We start from the raw sequence: 9,799 nt of genomic DNA, 5'->3' as shown, positions 1-9,799 counted from the left end.
CTTTGTCAGCCTCGAAGCTTGATCAGCTTCAGGGACTACTATCGGAGTAAACGACCACGGGTAGCCTAGCCGGCTCCCCCTGGCCCTTCTGAAAAAATTACGAGCCGATCCGGCCCTTAAGAATCCAAGACGTGGGGCCGCCTTCCCCTTGCCGGCTGTTTCCCAGGCCGGCTATCGGAAGGCGGCCCGGCTTTAGCCCTCATGAAGAAAGCCGCGGGAGGGACGGATCCAAGAAGCCGGCCGCGAGAAGCCGACTCCCACAAAGCGGTCAAGATCGTACCCTTGAAGTCTGCATCCACATAACAGCGATGTGGCGGCGTGTGGCTACAGTAAAGCCTGCCACCCCTGAATCCCGGAGCATGCCTGGCACAGTGCTCCGTACGGGGTGGCCATGACCCGTCCGGCGTGGCACTGTTGCCATGTTGACCCTGATGCCACCCACGACGGGCTGTCAGCGCGGCCCACGGGCGGTGGGCCCCTTCAGGCAGAGAGACATCCGAAGGCGGCCAGGCCTCCCCCAGTCGGCCCAAGACAGGGCCGGCTCCCGACAGCCAGCTTGCCTCCTCCCTCGAAGGAGACGCCCCATTAAGGAGACAAGACGTGGTGAGGCTACAGCGATCGCCCGCCGGGTGGCAGCACTGTAGCCACGCCCACCTCGGCGAAGCCCTTGTCACCAGGTTTGAGGCAACAGTAACCAGCCACCGACAAGGCCCTTGACAGTGGGGCCTGCCTGTCGACCAAGGAGCCGGCAGCCGGCGGGCCCCAGCAGCCGACGCAGAAGCCGGCGAGCGTAGACACAGACGGCTAGGGCCCACGCCCAGCCAGATTACCATTGTACCCCTGGGGGGTGGGCCTATATAAACCCCCCGGGGCACCCATGCAAAGGGTTGATCTGAGCTAGTTTTAGACACCACATAGAGAGGAGAGGAGAGCTAGTCGTGCCCTTCTTCTTCTTCTCGCCAAATAGCTCAAGGAGCATCTTGTAGCCACTCGTTCATCTAGTGATCATGCGGAGACCCCGCAGAGCAGCAGTAGGGGTGTTATCTCCACGGAGAGCCCTGAAGCTGGGTAAGATTCGCCGGCGTGCATGTCTTCGCCTCATCCCGTTTCCAGGCACCGGCGACGTCTTACTGGCTCCCACAATGATAAGCCACCCGTTGGCATATGTCGCACCTACCACCCGACAGCCGCATCGATAGCACTCGCCGTCAAATCCAGATATGCGTCTGCCGAACTCCACAGCCGATCCAGAGGGGCATACCATGGATCTCCGAACTTCCTCCGCAGCCAAAAGGGCTTCCCAGCCACAATATCACCAGCTTCACGCAGCTCTTCCTTCTTTGCCCTCATAGCAGAGCGGGTGTCTTTGGTCGTCACCGTGGCCTTTTCAAGGTCCGTCGCCTTCGCTCGGTTTTCTTCTTCAAGGAACTGGCAACGGTCGGTAGTGTCTTTTAACTTTACAACCATCTTGGCCATTTTTTCTTTGCTCTCGCAATGCGCGGCCTTGTCGGCTCTTAACTCTTCGGCCGCCTTCAAAGCAGCCGCATTACTACTCCTTGCTTGTTCTTTGGCTCGGGCAAGTTCCGCCCGAAGGGTCTCCACGGTGGCAGCTCCATCTGTAGTCAATACATATTAAAGATACTGGCATCACGCTGCTCTTACTATGTGACATTCACCAGAAAACATCACTTACCCTGTGCCTCGTCAAGCTGCTTGTTAACAAGCTCGATGTCAGCATCCGCCGCATCCAGTTGCCGCTTTATTTCGGCAAACTCATTAGTCCGGCTAGCCACCGGAGCTTGCACCACCTGCACATAAAAGCGGTATGGTTATTACCTGGGACTACGATCCTCTGTTTGCCGCCATTCTCAGTGACAACCAGAGACTCAGGGGCTACTATCTACACAGGGCACACCTAAAAATGTGTGGTACTATCACAAATGTGTATCATTTCACGTACCTTGAAACCCGTCAGTAGACTCATAAAGGCTTCATGCAACCTGCTTTCGGCGGACGAAATCCTTTCAATCACTGTACCCATCAATGTACGGTGTTCTTCTGAGATAGTTGCTCGCTCTAGCAGATCCCTCAATGCGTCCGACCGCATACCAGACGGTGCCGGATTCTTTTGGTTGCTCTCTTCAAGAGCCAGAAACTGGGGACTTCGGGCGACCACAGGATTATCTTCCGGCGTCACTTGATTCGGCGAGGCCCTCTGTGATGACACTTCAAGGTTGCCCGCTTCTTGAGCGGGGGAGTCCGGGGGAGGCGTTTCGCTCTCCATCATCTTCGGAAGAAGATCCCCCGAAGACGAGCTCTGCTGAGAAGGGCTAAGATCTGAACTGCAAGATAAATGCTTCGGTTATTTTCCTCAGAGGTAAGGTAGTATATTTTCACTATTAAAGTACTTTTTGATTACTTACAGCTCGTTAGGGGGCTGATCCCCGCGCGGACTTTGTGCGGCAAGAGCACCCTCCAAGGCAAGACCCTCTGGTGGATATTTCTTCTCCCATTTGGAAACCTTGGTTTCTGGATCTTCAGAGGCAGTCCTCTTCCTTCCCCGAAGTGAGAGAAGGTCAAATTCTTCCCCTTGGTCATCCTCCTTCACGGAGGTGCTCATTCCCTCGGTTGGAATTGGTAGCGATGGGGGCCCGCTTTCACCCTCATTATTCTCCCCTCTATGTTCCTTTGAGGGCTCCGGGCAAGGTGCTAGCTCGAGCATCTTTTCCAATACCGGATTGTCCAAACCCTCAGGAAGGGGGGCCGAACACCGAATCATCTTCGCCTTTGTTAGCCAGTCCTGGTCAAAGAGCGATTTCTCAGAATGACGTCATGATAAATGAAAGATGGTGTGTTCGGCTAGAGGATTACTTACTTGGTCGGCGGTGCGTTTGCTGCTCAGGCCCACGTCCTCGGTAGTATCCGGACACTCTATTTGGGGTCCAAAGAATGATTTATACATCTCCTCGTGCGTCAGGCCGAGGAAATTCTAAATAGTGCGCGGTCCTTCTGGGTTGAACTCCCACATGCGGAGGGGCCGGCGTTTGCAAGGCTGGACTCGACGAACCAGCATGACTTGCACCACCGTAACCAGACTGAAATCTCCTTCGAAGAGATCTTGAATACGTCTTTGCAATATAGGCACGTCCTTGGCTGGGCCCCAGCTCAGCCCTCTGCTGATCCATGACATCAGTTGTGGTGGAGGGCCCGAGCGGAAAGCAAGGGCAACCACCCACTTTGCACTTCTGGGAGCTGTGATGTAAAACCACTCCCGTTGCTGTAATCCGGACACCTCTGGAAAGGAACCCTTTGGCCATGAAGCTCCAGCGATCTTGCTTATTAATGCGCCTCCGCAGGCTACATGCTGCCCCTCGACCATCTTCGGCTTCACGTCAAAGGTCTTGAGCCACATGCCGAAGTGAGGGGTAATGCGGAGGAAGGCCTCACATACGACAATAAATGCCGAGATGTGGAGAAAGGAGTCCGGGGCTAGATTGTGGAAATCTAGCCCGTAATAAAACATCAAACCCCTAACGAAGGGATCCAGAGTGAGGCCTAGACCTCGGAGGAAGTGGGAGATGAATGCAACGTTCTCGTTGGGTTCGGGAGTAGGGACGACCTGCCCTCGGGCAGGCAGCCGATGTGAAACCTCGGCAGTCAGGTATCTGGCCTCCCTCAACTTCTTGATATCCTCTTCCGTAACGGAGGAGGGCATCCACCAGCCTTGAAGGCTAGATCCGGACATGATTGAAGGTCCGAAGCACCTGACCTGGGCTTTGGGTGTTAGAACTCGAGGCGGGGGAAGGATTCGATTGAGCACGGGAGGGAAAAAAGTAAAAGCCTTGTCCCTTTATAAAGAGGGTGAATATCAAGCGTCCTCCTAGTGGCCGTTTGGGACTTGCCTAAAATCTAGGAGTCCTAGGCACGGTTGGGTTACTCACGACCGTATTGATGAGAATACCGTAATTAGGGGAACATGATCTCTACTTTGACAAGACGTGTCAGGAAACCGCCTCGCGTTATGTGTGGAGCCGGTTGAAGAAAAGCGGTTCGAATAATCACCGAGCCATGGCCTGATGTCATGTTGCCAAAGCATGTTAGCAGATTAAGATTTGTGGAAATATTATTCTCTCTACGGTGGTATGTGGAATTTATTTTGCAGGGTCGGACACTATCCTGGTATTCAAACTCTTCTGTGATGTGTCCGGAGGAGGAACCCGCCTTGCAATGCTGAAGACAACACTGTACGCCGGACTCATCATCATTGAAGCCTAGTTCAGGGGCTACTGAGGGAGTCCTGGATTAGGGGGTCTCCGGACAGCCGGACTATATCCTTTGGCCGGACTGTTGGACTATGAAGATACAAGATTGAAGACTTCGTCCCGTGTCCGGATGGGACTCTACTTGACGTGGAAGGCAAGCTAGGAAATACGGATATGTATATCTCCTCCTTTGTAACCGACTATGTGTAACCCTAACCCACTCTGGTGAGTTTGTCTGTAGGACACAATAACTTACAATCATACCATAGGCTAGCTTCTAGGGTTTAGCCTCTCCGATCTCGTGGTAGATCAACTCTTGTAATACTCATATCATCAAGAATAAATCAAGCAGGACGTAGGGTTTTACCTCCATCAAGAGGGCCCGAACCTGGGTAAAACATTGTGTCCCCTGCGTCCTGTTACCATCCGCCTTAGACGCACAGTTCGGGACCCCCTACCCGATATCCGCCAGTTTTGACACCGACAACAACAATCCACCGCCACCGCCACTAGTTGATAACTTAGCTCGCTTTCTAAGGTTGCAGCCGCCGGTGTTTTCCAGTAGCACCGAGCCCATAGTAGCAGATGATTGGCTCCACAGGATTGGGAGGGAGTTAATCACTGCAGGATGTACCAATGCTGAGAAGGTGCGATTTGCCGCACATCAATTGGATGGACCAGCAGCCTCATGGTGGGAGAATTACATAGTCACCTACCCTATAGCCATTGTTACATGGGATCAGTTTCAGCAAGCCTTCCGTATAGCCCATGTCTCAACTGGAGCTATGAGTATGAAGAAGCGCGAGTTTCGCAACTTACGCCAGGGGAACCGTACTGTGGCTCAGTACGCGGATGAGTTTAGCAAGTTATCTCGCTATGCCCCTAATGATGTGGCCACAGATGCCGCAAAGCAGGAGAAGTTTATGGAAGGGCTGAATGATGAGATGAGCATGCAGTTGATGGTGGCAACATTCAACAACTACCAGGAGTTGGTAGATAAGGCTCTTATGATCAAAGGGAACCAGCAGCAAATTGAGAGCCGTAAAAGGAAGTATGGACAAGGAAGGTATAATTCAGGAGCTTAGCAGAAGCCTCGCCTAACCCCGAACTCGGGAGGACTTGTTCATAACCATGGAGGCCACACCCACAATGGAGGAAGTAACCATAATCATACTGGCACAAGGAATGGGAATGGGAATGGAGCAAGCAACAATCAGAACCGTTCCAATCCAGCCACACCCGTGAAGAGAGACCTAAGCCACGTTACTTGTTTCAAGTGAGGGGAGACTGGACACTATTCCATGGAGTGCCTTGAAGCGAAGAATGGAAACGACAATGGGAGCGTTGGAAAGAAGCCTAATCCATTCAACAAAGGACAAGTGAACCATGTCAATGTGGAGGAGGTTGAAGAACAGCCAGACGCGGTTATTAGTAAGTTTTTGGTTAAGTCTTTTACCGCCCTTGTTCTTTTTGATACTGGTGCATCGCGTTCATACATATCAAGGGAATTCGCGGATAAGTTTAAACTACCGACCCAAACCCTTAGGACCCATCTGTTAGTGAGTTCACCTGGAGCAGAGTATATGGCTATTCAATGGTGTGACCAGATAGCCTTAAGCATTGGTAGCCATGTTTTTCCGTCCGACCTAATAATCTTGGAGTCACAAGGATTGGATGTGATATTAGGCATGGAATGGATGTCAAAGTATGGAGGAAGCATTGACTATGTTAGTAAGTCAATTTGTCTCACCACCCCTGAGGGAAAAAGGATCAAGTATGTATCTAGGCATGCGCCAAGAAGTAGCCAAGTGAATACCCTCACGGGAGTTGTTTAGGAGGAAGTGCCTGTAGTGAAGGATTAACCGGATGTTTTTCCAGAGGAGTTACCAGGCATGCCACCGGATCGAGACATCGAGTTTTTGATAGAGCTATTGCCAGGCACCGGTCCTATATCGAAGCGACCATATCGGATGCCCGCAAATGATCTGGAGTAGATTAAGAAACAGATCAAGGAGTTATTGGAGAAAGGTTACATTCGACGGAGCTCATCACCATGGGGAGCCCCAGTGCTTTTGGTTGAGAAGAAGGATAAATCTCTAAGAATGGTTGTTGATTATCGTGCGTTAAATGAGGTGACGATCAAGAACAAATACCCACTACCGATGATCAATGATTTGTTCGACCAGCTACAAGGAGCTAAGGTGTTTTCAAAGATCGACCTGCGATCTGGATATCACCAGCTGAAGATACGAGAGAAGGACATACCAAAGATAGCATTCACCACACGGTACGGGTTGTATGAATATACGGTCATGTCGTTTGGACTGACTAACGCCCCTGCCTACTTCATGAGCATGATGAACAAAGTATTCATGGAATATTTGGATAAGTTTGTTGTGGTGTTCATTGATGATATAATGGTATACTCGAAGAACAAGGAGGAGCACGAAGAGCATTTGCATTTAGTTCACGAGAAACTTAGGGAACATCAGTTGTATGCCAAGTTCAGCAAATGCGAGTTTTGGCTGAAGGAAGTTGGATTCCTTGGACATGTTATATCAGGAGAAGGTGTAGCAGTAGATCCTACCAAGGTTCAGTCAGTCACTGAATGGTTAGCACCCACTTCAGTTAGCGAGATCCGCAGTTTTCTTGGACTCGCAGGATACTATCGGAGATTCATTGAGAATTTTTCCAAAATTGCGAAGCCAATGATGGAGTTATTAAAGAAGGATACCAAATTTAAATGGACGGAAGAATGTGAAGCAAGTTTTCAGGAGTTAAAGAAACATTTGACTACAACCCCAGTGCTGATTCTGCTGGATATACGTAAGGAGTTCCAAGTGTATTGCGATGCCTCTCACTTAGGACTTGGAAGTGTGCTTATGCAAGACGGAAGAGTTGTTTCGTATGCCTCGCGACAACTGAAACCGCACGAGTTGAATTATGCCACGCATGATTTGGAGTTGGCTGCCATAGTGCATGTGTTGAAGACCTGGAGGCATTACCTTATTGGAAATCATAGTGATGTGTACACGGATCATAAGAGTTTGAAGTACATTTTCACAGAAAAGGAGCTGAACCTTAGGCAGAGGAGATGGTTGGAGCTTATAAAGGATTATTACATGAAGCATCACTGTCATCCAGGCAAGGCCAATGTCGTAGTCGACGCTTTGAGTCGGAAGAGTTATGCTAATACCCTAGTGAGCACGGGATTGCCGAAGGAGTTAGCAGAGGATCTTAGGGAACTTCGATTGGAGATTGTTCCTAGAGGTTTTGTTGCAACCTTGGAGGTTCAATCTACATTGTTAGGAAAGATTCGAGAAGCTCAGAAGGAGGACAAAGAGATTGCCGAGATAAAAGAGAGAATGAGCGAAGGAAAGGCCAAAGGTTTTCGTGAGGATGAGCACGACACCTTATGGTTTGAGGACCGTGTTTATGTGCCCAATAACACAGAGATCAGGAAGTTAATGCTTCAGGAGGCTCATGAATCACCATACTCGATACACCCAGGAAACACCAAGATGTATTTGGATTTGAAGGAACATTTCTGGTGGACTGGTATGAAGAAGGATATTGTGAATATGTAGCCGTATGTGATGTATGTCAGAGAGTGAAGGCTGAGCATCAAAAGATAGCAGGATTGTTACAACCTATACCGATACCCGAATGGAAGTGGGATAAACTTGGCATGGATTTTGTCACCGGATTACCCAGGACCAAATCAGGATACGATTCTATATGGGTAGTAGTTGATCGCTTGACCAAAGTAGCTCACTTTATCCCAGTGAAAACCACCTATACAAGTGCGAAGTTGGCTAAGATATATATGACCAGGATCGTATGTCTGCATGGAGTTCCAAGGACCATCGTATCAGATAGAGGGACACAGTTTACTTCAAAGTTTTGGCATCAGTTGCACCAAACTTTGGGGACAAGGCTGGAATTCAATACAGCTTTTCACCCGCATACAGATGGACAGACCGAGAGAGTCAATCAGATTCTGGAGGATATGTTGAGGGCCTGTGCGCTAGATTATGGATTTTGTTGGGACGACAATTTGCCCTACGTAGAGTTCTCATACAACAACAGCTACCAAGCCAGTTTGAAGATGGCACCGTTCGAAGCCATGTATGGACGAAGGTGCAGAACACCGTTGATGTGGGATGAAGTCGGAGACCGACGATTGTTTGGACCAGATCTGATCAAAGAATCTGAAGAGAAAGTTAAGTTGATTAGAGATAGACTGAAGATAGCTCAGTCTAGGCAGAAGAGTTATGCTGATTCGAAACGCAAGGAAATAACCTATGAAATTGGAGATAGAGCATATCTGCGAGAGTCACCCCTGCGAGGAGTGAAACGTTTTGGAGCTAAGGGAAAGTTAGCCCCGAGATTTGTAGGGCCGTATCGAATTTTGGAATGTATGGGAGAAGTTTCCTACAAGTTGGAGTTACCCGAAGGACTGTCAGGAGTTCATGATGTATTTCATGTTTCACAGCTGAAGAAGTGTCATGCTGAGATGGCCAATATACCGTTAAGAGATACAGTACCCTTGGATGCGATTCAGTTGGACAGTGATTTGACCTATGAGGAGAAGCCAGTCAGGATTCTCAAATTTGCCAGCCGAGTCACCCGCAACAAGGTTATCAAGTTTTGCAAAGTTCACTGGAGCCACCATACCGAGGATGAAGCCACTTGGGAACGAGAGGATGATCTTCGCAAAGACCACCCACACCTATTCTCTAGCCAACCCGAATCTCGAGGGCGAGATTCATCTTAAGGGGGGTAGATTTGTAACATCCCAAATTTTCAATTTGGAATGTTATACATAGATCATCCATGCATATCATATTTTATTGCATTTCGTTTTGCGATCCTTGAAATCCTAAGCAACTCAAGGACCCTCAGAGAGAGTTGGGGATTTCCCTGTTTTCATATTTGAGTTTTATCAAATATTGAAACGAGGATTTTTGGTTTTAATTATTTGCTCTCCGAAAATATTTCATATTAAAATACATGAGAGGAGATAATATGACTTCTCCAAAATAAATGAAATATTGGAGGAAAAAGATTAAAATAAAATATTTGATTTTTATCCGGAGTTTATTGCTATTTTATTTGAATTAGAAAAATTGCACGTTTTTCAAAGTTGCATTTTAGGGCCAAGAAAATGTTCACCTTGTTCTAAATATTTTATTTAGACGGTGAAAATTTGTTTTGGCATTTCTAGAATTTTATTTTATTTTCTAGGATTTTTTTAGTTTCGGCGAAATTATTTAAAAAAACGCGCAGTGGCAAACTAGGCCGAAGCCCAGCCGCCGGCCCACTCCCCGCGCCGCCGTCTCCTAGCGGGAGACCGCCGCCGCGCCGCCTGAACCGGAGTCCGGCCGGGACTCCGTTTCCTTGCGCCGTGCCCCCTCCCCCAAGCCACGCCGCCCCCGCCTCCTTATAAGCCACCATCCCCGCCCCTAGAGCCGCCACCCTGCCGCCCGCAACCGCCGTTCGATTGCCGCGCCGCCCCGCCGCCCGTTTGCCGCACC

Source organism: Triticum dicoccoides, chromosome 6A (assembly GCF_002162155.2).
Source record: "Triticum dicoccoides isolate Atlit2015 ecotype Zavitan chromosome 6A, WEW_v2.0, whole genome shotgun sequence".
In the NCBI taxonomy this organism is placed as follows: Eukaryota; Viridiplantae; Streptophyta; class Magnoliopsida; order Poales; family Poaceae; genus Triticum; species Triticum dicoccoides.
Note: the sequence above shows the minus strand (reverse complement) of the source record.